Source organism: Enoplosus armatus, chromosome 16 (genome assembly GCF_043641665.1).
Source record: "Enoplosus armatus isolate fEnoArm2 chromosome 16, fEnoArm2.hap1, whole genome shotgun sequence".
Lineage (NCBI taxonomy): Eukaryota > Metazoa > Chordata > Actinopteri > Centrarchiformes > Enoplosidae > Enoplosus > Enoplosus armatus.
In genome coordinates, this window is record NC_092195.1 from 10,799,602 (window position 1) to 10,816,365 (window position 16,764).

The window sequence follows — 16,764 nt, forward strand, 5'->3', positions numbered from 1 at the left end:
CAGTCAATGAGCGCAGGCGGCTGGCAGCAGGTACCCTCGCCCCGGTACATAGGGGAGAGCATGGTGGCTGGCAGTGCCAACTGTGCACTGGGTAGCCGTGCCAACTCTGCCAGCCTTGCAGTGTCTGTTTGCCAGGGCCATCTGGGAAGAACAGCTCTGCGCATATACAGTACCTCTCCTTAGCTCAGAGGGCACAGACACACTCACACATGCATGGATGCACACGAGGACAGCAAGGGCAGACATGAACGCCACATACATGCAGCATGCACAAATATGCATGGTATGAACACTGCACACACACAGAGAAACGACACACACACACACACACACGCACAGCCGGCCGCTGACAGCTCACCATCTGTGCGCTGCCTCTGACTTCTCCCTCTGCTTCGTTCTCTGCCCTTGTTTTTGCTTTCATAAACTCTCGGTCCCTCTCCTCCCTCGCTCACATTCTCTCATCGTGTCTCATCTTATCGGCATGACTTCCACTTCCACAGATTTCCCGCGTTATGTCATGACCACCTGTGTATTGACACTTTACGTGTATTTTTTATATCATGGCATATAAGATTAAGATGTGTCATTACTTGGCAGGTCTTTTGCAGGTTACCTGGAATTGAACAAGACAGACAGAGTCCACAGAGGCTCTCTTCTAAACATCCTTTCCTCTTTTTGCTTCGTCTCTCCCTATCAGGTGTACAGATGAGATGAGGGACCATAAGAGGTGTCCTTAAGTGGTTTACTTGTACTGAAATACATGTGTGTATGCTGTTAATATAGGCCTGGGCAAGCACACATATAAAAACCAATGTCAGATTACCCTGAATACATCACATAAAAGAAATGGAAACCGGAGAGAAAGATTAAAAACATCGAAGTGAATGTAAGGCTGTGAGAAGAGAAAGAAACATATCACAGAGTGTTCCTCTTCAGAGAAGAGTGAGTGAAATAGGAACAAAAGAGCGAAAAACCAATGAAGAGAGAGAAACAGAGTGACGGCAGTTTAAATGAGTAAAAATAAAGAGCAGAGAAGAGGGAAGGAGAGAGGAAAATAAAAAGGAGAAGAGAAGTGGGAAGGTAATATGAGTTCAGAACCGTGGAATTCACATCAAAGAAAAGCTAAAACAGGTCACTGTCTTTACCAGAGTTTTGCCTTGGGTGAAGCTCTCTCTCATATGTTTCTCATTTAAACCCTCTGAACCACTGTTTGAACATTGAGGCCAAGGAAAGACACAAGTACTACACACGTAGTCCATGTCCTTTTTTTTTTGTTCGGCTGGAGAATGTTCACATGTGATTTAGCTCATTTTGTTGAACATAGCATTGAAAATTGTTACTTCTCCAGATGCTGTTTCATTTATCTTAATATTTGTACCTCTACATCACAGTTTAACAGCTCGAGTTTTGGAATACCACCAAGCTATTACTTTTCTCCTCTACAACGCCACAGCTGTAATATGTTCAATCACAAATCTCCCCTCTCTTCCTATTCCTCGCTCCATTTATTTCTTTCCCTCTCACTGGCCTCCACTACCTGAAATAACTGATTGTTTCTCCCACCATATATTCTCTCCTCCTCCCTTCCCCCCATTCTCCCTCGCTCATCTCCCCCTCTCTTTGGCAACTGCATAACACCATCAGAAAGTTCTACGATTGAACATTATTCCACTCCTATTATTCTCACTCACTGTGACCCTCCCTTCTCGTTCAGTCGCCTACCTCCTCCTGCCGCCGCCCGTCTTCCTGCTCTCTCTTTACCACTTCCACCCATTTTCACCACTCATCCTCCTCTATCTCTGTACGCCTCTCCATTCTTCTCTCCATCCAACCCCTCAAAAACACCACATGCTCTGGCAGCGGCAGAAGAAGTAGCCTCATTACAAACAAGGAAAATCCATTTGGAGCAGCCGTCTGCTGCTTCTCTGCCCCGTCTGAACTCTCCAGAGTAGAAATGCCCCACATCTCTCCTCTTTCCAGCTCTCTGTTCTCCCTCTTGGATTTCCCTTCTTTATAATTATTTCTCTCCATTTCTCTGTTTCTTAATCCACCTCACCTTACCTTCAGATTTGCTCTCTGTATTGATACAAAATTAGCAATTTATATATTTTGATATGGAAAATATATGCAAGACAATCTAATGTTATCATGTAAAATAACAAAAGAATACTGTCGATTAACTGAATATATTACATTCGACAAAAACTCTTCACACATAAAACAAAACTTTAACATCTAATTTTCTTCAGCTTTAATTAAGGTTGCAGAGTTTAACACAATACGCACAATAACACAATATGGTCATATCACCACAAAACAATGGCACTGAAAGTTGATAAATATTAAATCGCATTATGTAATTTTATGGCCACTTGGGGGCAGCGGAAACAAGATATACACACAACAGCGGCATATCATCACCTTATAAAGGTAATATAACGCAACATTTGCTTATTCACACATCCAGCAGATATGGAGCAATATTAGCATTTGTTAAGAGTTGTGTTTGTGTCCACATGATGAACATAAGTCCAGTATTTATTCTCTTGTTTTGCTCTCCACTGACTCCTGAGGGAAATATCTGGCTATTAAGCAGCTAAATTGTCCATTTTGTCCACCAGCTAGCTGCTAACTTTGTCTGACTTGTGGGGCTGGGCTGATAGTGTATTAGAGTATTCACTGAAAACAGCTGCCTCCTGCTGCTGGACACATCATTGATGAGTGCAGTGAGAATGAACCAAAACAGAAGTGTTGTGACCCATAAAACCAAAACAAGGTGCTGAAAGATGCTAAAAGAAAGTTCTAATGGGAAACTGCAGAGTTGGTGATAATTCTCTGTGGGTTCATCACTACAAGCGACCCGTTCACATTACATGTAATCATTTTATACATAAATAAGAATAATGATTATAGCAGCTTTAATATTGGATTATCTCCCAGACACTCATTTATATGATACAGATATCAGATGTTGTCAGTTGAAAGATTTTAGTATGACGATGTCATCTAAAATCTGGAAAAAAAAAAGAAAACTCACACTGTGTATCCTGCGTAATGTAACCAGTACCTCCAGGAAACATTTGTTTAGTGACCTCAAACTTATAATGTAGTACCATCCAGTTACACTAATGGATTGGATCGATTCTCAGCAGTGTTTTTTTTGCAGTTAGAAAATGAATCACTGCACCACTTCCTGTCATTTTCTGTATTCTCCTCATTTCTTCCCTCCACATCCCTCACCTCGTCTTCCACTGTGGCTCCTTTTTTTCCTGTTTCCTCTCTCGCTCTGCCTTTTAAAAGCTCTTCGTTTCTTTTCACCCCTCATCCCTCCCTCCAGTGCTCGCTCTCCCTCTCTTGCTCTCTCCTTCTGCTCTGTCATCATCACAACATCTGATTAACATATGTCTGGGCTTTCACTCCCTGTCAGCTTGCAGGCATCTGCACACATGCACACACATTCACACAGTCTCATGCACCATGTTTCAGGTTCAGGAAGGTAGAAGACAAAAAAGGCACCAAAATCCCCCTGAACCTCCTTTTAACTGCATTTGCCTCACTTTGTGTGTGTGTGTGTGTGTGTGTGTGTGTGTCCACAACAGTGAAGATGAGAGACAAAGCGTCTCAACATTATTGCCAACAAGCTTCATGTTCCCTAGTGAGCTGCTTAAAATGCCAGTAATGGAGGAGAGAGAGAAAGGGATAAAGTAATATAATAAGACACAGAGAGAGACGAGATAGAGACAGATGAGAGAGAAAAAGAAAATGTGTGTGTGTATGCGTGTGTGCGCTGATAAACAACAGCAATAGCTCCACCAGCTCCCTCGAGACTTGTGGCCCCGAAAAATTACTCACATTCACATACACGTAGTCTCCTCTTTAAGCTCATATTTCCTTTCATAAGCAGACATTGATACAATGGATTGCGTTTATTCAATAAACAGCAGTTGGGAGATTAACTTCATATCCCACCTTCCAGTTATTGTAATCAGAGATCTGCTATTGATTATTTCAAACACTGGTGCCAGGAAGGCCTGCCACGCTGGCCAGCCGATGCCAGTCAAGCTGCGTGATCAGTCAGTATGACGGGCGCTTTTTTTTTTTTACCTGATAAGGACTTTACTGGCTCATAGCACCAATGAAATCTTTTCATATGTGTGGAAGTGTGGTGTTGCAGGATGCTGAAGCCTCTTTTCAAGTAATTTGTTCTCACTCCTCTGTCACAGATTGCCTGGAATCAGTCCCACTTTCACCATCTCATCCACAACAAAAACATGTAATAACAGCAACAGACGTGGGCAACCAAACAAATACTTTAGTGAGAGGCCAAAACACATAATCCAACTGACAGCAACAAAAGCTCAGCAAAACTCTGCAGCCAAATAGTGACGATTGTTTGCATTGGTCTATGTTTAGTAATGCCTATAATTTAAACCTGTTTGTTATAATGGCATTCCCTGCTATTTCAACACTTTTGTTAAAAAGGGACAAATACATTCCAGGCACATTTACAATTGCATGGGATATGAGTCATGCTGTGTTAAATTACTCGCTCTGTGTCTGCGAGTCTGGCTGTGAACGAGCATCAAGGACTTAATTTATTCAAGTATTAAACAAGTCAACTTGTCACGAAGCTGCAACACTCTGGCTTTAAGTAAGCTTGCTGCATCCAAAACACAGATCTCCCTCTTCTCGCCTCTTAACACCCCCCCTTCTTCACCTCCTATTCAGGCTATTAAAGAGTTCATTCTCAATATATGGGTTAATATATGTGCTTAAATTCAAAACAGGCAAATAAAAGGCTTTCTTCATACAGGCGCATTAACAAACTGAATAGTCACACAATGCTGATGAGGAGAAAACGTTTTGCTAAGGGGATTTCAATGGAGCTTCGAGGCTGTTTTGTGTGGGACGGAGCCATCCTGTGTGTATCTGCCAATGTGTGTGTGTGTGTGTGTGTGTGTGTGTGTGTGTGTGTAAGGCGGGTGACTGGCTTCAATAAGAAAGAATGGGAGTGACTTTTTTGTGGAAGACTTGATAAACTCAATAGAGCTTCGAGGGCCCACTCAATGATGAGTCAATGAGGTGGACTTGAATAGTGGGGGTGATGGAGTGAGACACACACACACAAAATGCTCTCTTTCTCTCACACACACACACACACACACACACTGAAGTCCCATGAGGTAGGCTCTGGCCTCTTGGCATGTGTAGGTTTAATGCTATAGAGCGATGTGTGTGTGAGAAAATAGGAAGGGAAGCGAGTGAGTTGGCTACATGCAAGAGCGGAGATGCAAAAGGATGTAAATGCAGAGTTGTGTTTGGACTGACACAGCAGTACACCCAGACATGACTGCCTCCTTCCCTCTATTCCCTTTCCTGTCTTCTTTGCCCACTAACCCCGGCTTGTGTGCTGTCTAAAATTGATGTGTGGGTATCTGTGTGTGTGTGTGTGTGTGTGTGAACAGCCTACAGAATACACAGAACCCCACACAGTTTACACCCCAGTGGAGACCATTAGTGATTCTCTACCAGACACTCAGGGAAGACATAGTCTGAGAGAGACACAGGAAAAGAGGCAAAAGTGTAGAAGGGAGGGAGGGATGGGGAGACAGAATCAAGAGAAGAAGGATGAGAGAAAGAGAGAGTCAGTGACAGACTGGCAGACTGATATACAGACACACACAGATGGGAAGATAAATGAACAGATATTCTGGCAACGCTACACAATACTGAGAGAAAAGGAAAGGGAACATCAGGGCAAACGTCAGTACTCTTCCTCGCTGTGACTCCCTCTCTCCTCTTTCGTAGTCAAAGGATCGACCAAAGATGGCCTCATCTTTAGTTGAGTTTAGCTTTGGTGCAATCTGATGTAACTCGCCAGAAACAGAGTCTCAATACTGCATATCAAACATAGTCATACCCCAGTCATCAAATTGAAGAAGGACGCCATGTGAAATCTGTCCAAAATGTGTCAGACTTACGGTGGACAGTTAGTGCATCTAACAAACTCCAGTCCATGCAAGGCATTAAATAAGGGGACATTAACAGCAATGTATAATTAATGAGAAGAGAAGAAGAGGAAAGCAGTACTTAAAGGAGACACCTATAGAAAGAGGAAGGTCAAACGACAAGGTGGAGGCTAGAAGGATGGATGAAGAGAAAGGAGGAGACATGAAGGAGGAGAGAAGGAGACCAGCTTGTGTAGAAGTGCAATGGGCCACAACAGGCGCTCCACTGGGCTGCACTCAACTGCACTCTGCCTCCTGGTCACACATTGCCTGTGAGAGTATACTTATGAGTGTGTGTGTGTGTGTGTGTGTGTGTGTGTGTGTGCATGCAAGCGACGACTGCATGTGAACAACAACTCTGGAGGAAGGGAAGTTACAAATGGGCTTGGCCTTTGTTGTGTGTATGTGTGTGTGTGTTGATAGAAGTGAGAGAAAAAAAGGGGAGCTGCAGAAGGAGAGCAAGTGAAAGCGAGTGTAGTCGAAACGGTGCAATCAGCGGAGTAAAAAAGCGAGCGAGAGACTCCCTGTGTGTGCGGCAGGTCCCCAGCCATCTGGACACTCTCCTCCCTCTCCCCCTACCCCCCCCTCAACCCCCCCTTCTGCCCCCCCTCTTTTTCCTCTCCTCTGCTCTGCCGACTGGTGTGCTATTCATGGCGGACCCATTTCACCTTTCAGTGTGTTACGCCCGCTCGCCACAATACATGCTAATGAGGTAGAACAAATGACTTTTTTGCTGTGGGTGCACGCATATGTGCGGGCCTGTGTATGTTTGTGAGTGTATGTGTGTGTGTGTGTGTGTGTGTGTGTTTGTATGTGTGCGCGTGTGAGTGGGTGGACGGGCTGCTGAATTCTTCTAATCTCAGCTTCTCACTACCAAAACCACTCGCTTAACTGCTGTAAGAGTTGTTAATGGTCATGCAGAAACCTGAAGGCACAAAATAGCTGCAGATTACTGACACATGAGCTGATGTCTTTGCGCACAGGTGCTTTATTTCAAGAGCACTGAAAACAGTAAACTCTCCAATATATCCAATAACCCTTTTTACACACAGTCTGGGGAACAGTAATTTGAATGCACTTCCTGCTGTGCCATAATAGCAAATTGCAGCTGTATGATCACAATAGGGCACTAACCTACTTCATTGGCCATCTTCCATTTATACAGCACTGAGTTACTTGGCCCAGTTCTGATCTGATCTGCTCGCCGATGATAAAGTGGAGAGGTGGCTGTCAGTGGAGACAGAGGAAGAGGAGAGAGCGCACATATCCAGCTCTCTGTAACACAGATGACACAAGATGAATGGGGCGCTTGATTTGTCGCAACAGTACATAAGACAGCACGACTGACATCGGCAAAAGAAGTGGCGACAGGGAGAGAAAAAGATAAATAAAGAACAAGCCGGCAAGAAAAGGGAGTGCCGGGGCGTTGAAAGATTGAGGTGCGAGATAGGAGATGGAGAGAAGAGAGGAAAGCAGAAAGGAGACATTTGAGAAGAATAGATTGAGGTAGTTGAGAACAAAAGACAGGGGAAAAGGCAGAAAGAAAAATGTGTTGCAATACATACAGAATGACATACAGTTTGTCAAAATCAACTCCCCTTCAAGTCTTTCTTGAGTAGGAGTTGCTATTCTCTTCTCTCTGCATCACTGGGTGGCGCTAACGATACATCTGTACACCTGCCAACTCTCTCTCCTTCCCCTCTTCCTCCCTCTCTCTCTCTCTCTCTTCCTTACTGAATCACTGTGGCAGCCCGGCTTGGCAGTCATAATTAACCGAGTGCACTAGCTAATGTAGCACACCATGCAACACACCACAGTAGTCTCAAATGGAGAAACGTACAAGGCACAGAGTGGACTGAGCTCACAGTTAGGGCTGCCACAAGGTACGATGGTCGTTGGCTGTGAGTGTGTGATGAATCACGTGTGTTCCTTCAAACCAGAGGATGCTCTGTGCAGATGTTTAAAGCAGACATTTATGTGCTAAACGGTGTGTTTTCTTCAGATTGTCAACTCAATGGCAATGATAATGAGGGGTAAGTGTGCTTTATTACTTAAGGGCGCGGAAAGCAAAGGACTTTTACAGGCTACTCATTTGAGTATCATTGTCTTCACTGAGGACAGGTATTGTTGCTTGGTTGCTGATAAAGTCAGTGTTGGGCTATAGGTACCAAAGGATCCAAAAAAAAATACTGTTGTTTTTTTTGTTTGTTTTGTTGTTGTTTGTTTTTATTGAAAAAAAAGGGGCAATTTTTAAAGACTTGTTAAAAGGCATGATGGATGACTCCCCACTCACCAGTGCCTTCATTTTTTAATAAAAATTGAATAAAAAGTATTTTGACAGTGGTATTATCTAGTCAATATCATTAAACATGTCTGTCTGTGCTAGAATTGTATGTATTCTGAGTCTGTCAGTATTCCCTGTCGGTCTGTCTCCTATTACAGCCTGACCCAGAGGAAAGCCATTCACGCATTTTCTACATGTAAAACACAGATTTGCCTGCAACAGCTGTGGAACAAATTGTGTTATTAAGTTACTTCAGCACCCAAGGCATCTATTTAAACTACACGATTCTCCTCATCAAAGCCACAGTTCTCTAAAAAACGAGGGAAACTACTTACATGGATGTAACTGTTTCCACAAAAATAGCCTAAAATCCGTTTCACAGTAGTTATCATAGACTAATGGAAACGGTGCCACAGTTCCTTTAACTAGTACAGCAACAGGAACCAGGCCATTCCTGGCTCCCCTCCCGGCCCCCGGGGCCCAGGGCCCAGCCCAAGTCACCACACAATGGGCCGGCAGAATGAGAGGAACCGCCGGCCATCCAGAGATAGCCCCTCTGGTCAGGAACCAGAAAGGGAACCAGAAGGAATCTGGGAGGTGGGGGGGGGGGGGGTGAGAGCCCAGAGGATGGGAACCCAGGCAGCAAGGGAGAGGAGAAGGGTGGGGATGGTTGGCTGGTCGGGGTCAGGATGTGTGTGAGGGGGGCAGTGTTTGTGTGTGTGTGTTTGTGTCTGTGTGACAGACAGTATTGCGCTGTTCAGATAAATGTCTTGTTCCCATGCAAAAACACACTTGCACACAGTAGCACGCACACACATTATATTGCCAGGATGTTTTTGCTTGTTTTCAGGTAATTAAAGTGAGCAGCAGTTGTGGGATGCAAGGCGGATGAAGGAAAGTTGACGGAGGAGGGAAGGGGGATAGGAAGGTGGTGGGGCCAATGGCCCTGGGCCTGACCCCACCGTCCTGGCTGCTTCCCTGGGTAAGCCGACTGTCCTATCTGTCTTCTTCACACATTGCCTGGGGAATCAAACAGTGAGTCAAACCAGAGTAGCGCTGGTCTCTGAACTGCTGACTGAGACAAACATTAAAAAGTGAATTAGGTGAGAGCGAGAAAGAGGTCTGAATGTGGCCTTGGTCCTTCTGACCAGACCTGCTCCCTGCTCTATTTTGGGGGTCTCCAGTGAAATACACACACATACACACAGGACCGACTGTTTCCATGACAACAAGTGGAGCAGATATGCTCTCCCAACTTTCAAAGGACACGTGCACACACGTATGTGCACACATATGCAAATATACGCAACAGAGTGCAAAGACAGGTGAGTGCTCAAGTGCAATTTTTTGGCCCTTTTTAGGCTGCTGTCATTGCTGACAGAGAGAAGCAGAAAGGAAAGAGAGAAAATGGCCTAGAAAGCAGGAAGGTGATTGGCAAACTTAAACTGCAGAACTTATATTTACACAGAACAAGGACTTTCTACATTATTTCTTACAGTGTAGTTGTGCTAGGAAGGGACTGCTTTATTGCCAGTAAGGCTGGCAACATAAAACAGTGTGTCCTCGCCTCTTCCTCTGACACAAGTGCACAATTACAGCTGCTCTACGACACAAGAGAGAGACAGTGGGGGGGTCAGTTCTGTATTACTAATATATAGAGTCTGGGACACTTATAAAATAACAAAGTTCCTTCTGTGAATAAACTATTCTGATTTAATTTGCAGGGTGTGAATGAAAACACTGGCACATTTCAAATGAGAAGAAGCAATGCATTTAAAATTGTTACCGTTGTGGTGCACATGCAGGAGCTGTTTTGACTTTGCTCACATATAAAATAAACCCCCAACACCAACTGTAAACCTCTCTATCTTCGTAGGAAAGGGGCCGCCTCACTCCGGCAATCATCTGAAAAGCAAGAAGTTCTTTTAGCGGCCAGCTGAGTGGACGAAAGCTTGTAACAGTTTACAAGCTTTCTTCCACATAGAATGTAACATTTTTCCCAACCTCTTGATCCCCAGATCACTATAATTTTCTATTACAGTAGAGCAGCTATATATAGTGTATACTGTGGCTCATGTGTAGCTGTGGTTAAGGCTTGTTGTGTGAACTCCTTGACATGGACTAGTTAAATATAGGTTGACTTATTTCATATGTTATTTTCCCCCAAATGCTGAAATGCGTTAAGCGTAGAGGCAGTTTAGCATTAAAGGCTGTCTAAAAGAGAGACAGAGAATCTCAAAAACACATTAGAGGTCTGAAAGCTGAAGCTTGTATCCGAGCTCAGCAATTTGGAAACTCATAAATGTTGTTTAACATCTTGTATGGCGTATTTCTCTCCCTCTCTCTCTCTCTTTCTGTTGTCTGTCAGTACTTCCATCTCCCTCTGTTGCTTGACTCTGTGGCTTCAGGGATCAGTCTCCAGCGGTTTAGAGTCGCACACAAATGTGTCCCACTTGCTTTTCTCTCCGTTTCCCCACTTTCTCTGTTTTCAGGGTCTTGTTCTCCAACTGGCACAGGCAAACAGGCTTACATCATCACAGCCACAAACACACAGACCTCACTCACCATGCCTAATAACCTGGCTTTCATTCCAAAAACACAAGAATCTCATTTTGGATTGTTCCCACTGGTCTAACGGAGCGCTGGTTCTTAAAGTCTGAAAGTCAATAGATAGAAGTGTTTAGTCCACAAGAATGGTGTCAAATCAATAGCAGACCCAGACTGTCTAATACTAAACAAATTTCTTGATTATTTCTTGAAAGATGTTTGTGTCTCACTTTTGTTCTAGCAGTGACTTTGGCTCTGTCTGCTCCCTTTGCATGATGGATATCTTATTTTGAATCTTCATCTCTTTCCCATCTCTCTGTTTCACCTTGCTATACCTCTCGTCTCGACGCCACTCACCTTTCTCTCCCTCCCTGATCTCTACTCTCTGCCCCCCCTCCTTTTGTAATCACAATCTAATCCTTTGCAATTAATTCCCAATGAAAATACCACCCGCCCCCAACACACACATTCAACCCAGTGAGCAAACAGAGGTCTTCAAGACACAAAAGGTCTTCAAGACACAAAAGCAGCCAAGACTCAATCCTCATCTCAACACACTATTATCCCAAATAAGATGGCATCTGGTAACATTGTGGTTGCATCAGTACTTACATACACAGACAGGACATGCTAATTCACTTACACCACTTAAATGAATGACATATTGAAGCACTTCAGGTTGAAATATAGAGGAGTATGAAAACAGACAACAGGTGAATGTGTGTTAGTGAGATGCACTGAATTATTCAAAACAACTGAGTACATTTAGCCACAAGTGTAATCCCTTTTATATGGCAATGATAAACAAACATGGGATCAGGATAAACACACACGTGCTTGAACCAGCGTTTTTGTGTGTGTGTGTGTGTGTGTGTGTGTGTGTCCTCCACCCCTTGATCAGCTGGTGACTTGGTCTTGTTATTGTCCTACCAGGCAAAAGCCTGGGGCAGTGCACGACTAATGCATTAGTGTCTTTGGCAGTTAGGGGCATCTGTCGTGTGTGAGTACATGTTTTTGTGTGATTGTGTCTTGTAGCCTCGGGCAAAGTGGCAAAAGCAAAGACTTGTTATATCCAAATACGGAGCCTGTGCGTGTGGAACTGATGCAGGTTCGACTTGCAGAGTTTTGTGCTACTTAACCACAATGAAAACCTAATTCTAACATCAACTAGGTAACTTTTAGTCTAGTTGTCTGACCTTAATTTTGTTGCATATAGCCGACCATAACCAAAGCTTTACTTGCTTAGAGCTAATGTTTAGGGAAACACTCTGATGAACTGGTACAAATGGTACATGGGGTGGTCTCAAAATGTATTTGATGCTGAATTTTAGTGTTAACGTTTCACAAAACTCGACTGTGTTGTGCTACAGTAACAACACTGATTTAATAGAACATAATTGGCAGTAACAATGAGCTCAGCATGCTTTTGTTAAGCGGCTAAATGACAAAAAGTAGGACAAGGGTATGCGGTGGAATGAGAGTGTGTGTATGTTGTGTTTGTGCATACAAGAAACAGAAGCAAAGATGTGTATTTGGGGACTTGTGTGCGCATATCTGTCTGTTAATATGACATGTTATAAAATCATCAAAACACTGTTCACCCTATCAAACACACTCCAGGAACATTGTACACCACCTTACATGGCACACTCAAAGCAAGTCGGCATGCCTTCATTTTAGATTGACAACCCAGCCATATGTTGCCGGGCTGCGTGTCTTTGTCTGCATATTAAACTTCGTACTGTCTGTGAGCATGTGAGAGAGCGATCTGGTGAGTGCACACCTGTGTGTCTGCTTGTTGATGTGTGTGTGTTTCCACACGATGTGTAGTTCAGCCCGGTGTGTGAGAAGGTTAAATTCACAAACATAAAGTTGCAGCTGCGCCACAATACACGATCCCTGCACAGCTGTGAATTATTATGTGGACAATTTAATATTGCCAAAGAGGAAATAGCAAATTAAGATCTTATTTTTTGCTGCACTGCTAAAGTGTGCCGCAAAATGTTTGAGTGCATCCACTCCCAAATAAACATGTCCTCTTCCTACAAGTGAACTGATGCGATGCGTCTCTGATCCATCTCCCCAAGTAGCAGCTTTATGCTCTTCACTCCTAAATGGGTAGTAGAGGTACAGACAGAGGCCCAAGGGTCCTACTCAAATGCTTAAGGGGAAGGGGCTTTCCTCTCACTAAAGCATCCTCAAACTAACAACTAGGCAGTAATTTGTCCTCTCACAGGGGAGGCATTAAAACCAGAACCCCAAATTCTTTGCAGTTATGGAAAAAGTGAAGCGAGAACAAAAAAGCCAAAATACTTTATCTCCCCCTCTAACTGAAAGTTATTACATTTTCTGAATGGTATGACTTTCTAATGGTTAGCATATGTGAATATGTGTGCACAGAGAGAGCGCAGTAGTTGAGGCTAAGTTAATAGCACAAGCAGAGGGGGAACTGGGAACCCTTGGCTTATAAAGGATACTTGTTTCCCTGCCGCACCGAAAACCAGATGTTGATAAAGAGACATAGGGGGAGGAGAGAAGACAGATGGGCAAGAAATTACCGTCACTCGCGCCAAACATCTTGAACCATCTGCAAAGAAATTTCGGACCTTACAAGGGGAGATGGATTTATGCTCTCTCCTGGATTTTTATTGCTCCGTGAGAGCCCTTCTCCCTCCTCTGCTCCGCGCTTACTCTCAGTGTTACCAGAACTAAAGACTTTCGCCGCAATCTGGAGCTGTTTAAATCCTGGAAAAAGTTCAGATTCTTCCACAAATGGCTTTATCATGTAGAGAAGACAAACATGTCCGTACACTGCAGGAGCCATAAAAACTTAAAAGCGCAGCAGTATCAAGACTGCACAAGTCCACCATTGCGCCGACTAACGTGATATGAAACACTGTAAATGTCAAGGTGCATACAGACAATACAGAAACACACGTGGGGGGGGGGGGGAAATCATAATTCATATCATATTTCTAAAAGTGGAGTTTGGTAACCATGGAGACACATCATCTACGCTACTATGAAACGCGCAACTGAGGATGACATGTCCATATGGTGAGAGTACGACAGAGGGAGAGAACAGATGCTTTGATGAAAGGGCTGTCAATCGCAAATCCATAAGAGCAGCTGGGGTCATGAATGTATATCAGATGACACTACAGACAGAGACAGACAGACAGACATAGGTATGTTTTGATAGATAGATAGATAGATAGATAGATAGACTACAGTCTGAGGTTTTCTATCTGCAACACACACACACACATCTGAGGAGAGGCATCGATACACAACTGCAGCCTCACACCTAATCCTCACAACCCCCTCCCCCGTTTTTTTTTTTTTTTTACTTAACCACCATTTTCAGCCAGAAAACCAAGACTTTTTATATCCCCTTCGAGAAAAGAGTGTGATTATTCTGAGCATAATCTTCTTTTTTTGGGTGTGATAATGCCATCAAATACCATTTTTTGTTGAGATATAATGGACTGTAATTTTGTTTCCGGTGAAGACTATATCGACTGTGAGCATACAAACACTTAGCGGGCTGGCTAGCAACAATTGAGGCTATTGAAGGTTGGATGGGGATGTGGGGGGACATGTGGGGGGACATGTGTGTGTGTGTGGGGGGGGGGGGACAGGATGCACTAGAAGTTAAACAAAATGAGGCTTTTACTTGGCCCCATTTTGGGAAAATGGACCAGCTCCTTCCATTTCTTTATGTAACCCCCACTGTCTCCTCTGCCACTTTCCCTCTTTCTCTTTGAACCAATTTCTAAAATGGCCCTTCCTCGAAATAATTGACACTCTGCGTTTATCATTTGAGGCACCTGCTGTCGGTTTGACAACAAGACAATCAGACAGCGTGAGCGGCCGCCGTCCCATTGTCCCGTCTCCCTGTTTGTCTGTGACACTAACTGACAACAGCTGGAAGCCCTCTCTTCCTACAATACCCATCATGCAAGTCAAATTCAACCACAAAAGAGAAGAGCCTCATTATTTGGCTGCAGTGGTGTGATTTTTAACCAGCAAAGCGGGGACACAATGATTTAGCTGTGTCTGCTGATGGAAGATAAAAGGCTTGGAGCAACTGGAAGTCCTAAAACAAAAGTGGATGTGTCTGCTCTGCAGTTGTCGACTGTATTCTATTATGAATATTAAAGACACATATCTTAAACGCAGATGTGTATTGGCTGTTTGCACCTACTCACACATACGCCCATGTACAGACACACATATGGGTGTAGACATTCACAATATGTGGACACATATTTGAACACGCAGCCTCCATCCGCATCTCTCCTTCTCCTCTTCTTCTCTCTCCAGCGGTAATTGACTGAACACGTCAATACTCGGAGGGAAAAAAACAGAGGGTCCACTGTCTGCATCTATCGATCGGCGCTTCTCTCTTTCTCTCTCTCCCTGTCTGCTGATCTTAATTATACTTCTTTTTACCAGGCTAGCCGGGGCTCCACACCAGCGGCTGCCCTTTTCATAAAGTGTACCGTCCAAATCCATACATCAAAATTAATGAGAGAGACCTGAGCTGTAGATCAAATATCGGGGGTATCCAAGCTGATAAGCAGGGATGGTGATCGTAAATTATTTCCTTTTTAAAAAAAAACATTAACAGAAGGGAAGAAGAGAATTATTTTCACATGCTCATGCAGGTCAATGTTAACAATGTAGATTTTTATGGAGGAAGCCACCTCGGTTTAGGTGATTAAAACCGCTAAAGCAAGACGGGGCTGAGGTGAGGTTCCTCCCCACACTCACTCTCTATCTATTTCCTCTTTCTTTGTCAATTTGTCTGATTTTCTGCCTGCCTGTTTGTTTGTTTTAAGAGCTGTCTGCCTGTGCCCACCCCTCCACCTCTTTCTTTCTTTCTCTCCCTCTCTCTCTCACACACACACACACAAACATGCACACACACAAGGACAAAAAACGACTTTTATGGTCAGGTTTTATGGACTGGTAGCAAAGCAAGCTGCTCCATTCTTCAACAATCGTCCTCTCGTGAACTAAGGGGAAAAAAGGCTCCTAATCGCACAGTTTCACAGCTCATACTCTCCATCAATCAAACCTGTCTGTGTGTCCTCTGCACTTATGTGAGCATGTGTGTGTGTATGTGCACGTCCCAACATCTCAAACCTCTCCCGAATCACAAAACAAAAGCTATTAGAGATGGCAGTGCAATAATCTCTTTCATGTGCCCACACACGTATACACTTTTCTTTTTCATACAAACCTTCACAAAAGACGTGTAAAAAAAAAGAAAGAAAAAAAAAGCATATATAAACACATAAAACCACACACACACTTCCTCCACCAATGCTGAATTCCTTTATATGTAAATCAGGTGACAGGTGAATATTGAGGAGGTGAGCGATAACTGCTAACATATTCACTCGGCTACATTATCGGCGCGCCACATCACTAAGAAGTGCCTATTCAATATTGTTACCTTTGGCAGAGTGCAGGGAGAAACACACTTTTGTGTGTGTCCTTTTGTATTCATTAGACATACTGTATAGACACCTGCATGTGCACTTATAGTCTCACACACACAGTCACAGAATCACATCCAGTGGCTTATCTTTTGGAATAAGAAAGGGGCTTGTCAGGATGGCACATTGTATGTATGTGTTTGTGTGTGCGTCTGTGCGTGTGTGTGTGTGTCTGTGTGTGTGTGTGAGGGGAAGGCAATGTGCATTAGGGCGATTACAATATCAGCCGACTCCAGATGGAGGCAGGAAAATAAACAGTGGGGGAGAGAGAGAGAGAGAGAGAGAGAGAGAGAGAGAGAGAGAGAGAGGGGAAGACATCATGAGAAGGAGCCTAAGAGAGAGATTGTGTGTGTGTGTGTGTGTGTGTGTGTGTGTGTGTGTGTGTGTGTGTGGCAGTCTGCCTGTGTGCGATACAGTT